Raw genomic sequence first — 233 nt, 5'->3', positions numbered from 1 at the left:
AGATCTTGATGTACAAACTGTGAATTGGGTTGTAGATCCTTTTAAATGTTAAATTACTAACATACCAGAAGAACCTACAGGATTGGCAGACGCAATTCTTGAACTTTGATCCAATACTGAAGCACGTATTCAATTTGAGACCAGAGCAAATCTGTCGTCTTTTTGGTAAAAAAATTGCTGCCATTTGCAACAACCTACCATTGTGAACAAGGCTTTTCAACTCCAATGAACAT

This window comes from Nicrophorus vespilloides, unplaced genomic scaffold (assembly GCF_001412225.1).
Source record: "Nicrophorus vespilloides isolate i.1.1-1 unplaced genomic scaffold, Nicve_v1.0, whole genome shotgun sequence".
Lineage (NCBI taxonomy): Eukaryota > Metazoa > Arthropoda > Insecta > Coleoptera > Silphidae > Nicrophorus > Nicrophorus vespilloides.
The sequence above is the reverse complement of the archived record's forward strand: the minus strand, read 5'-3'. Positions refer to the sequence as shown.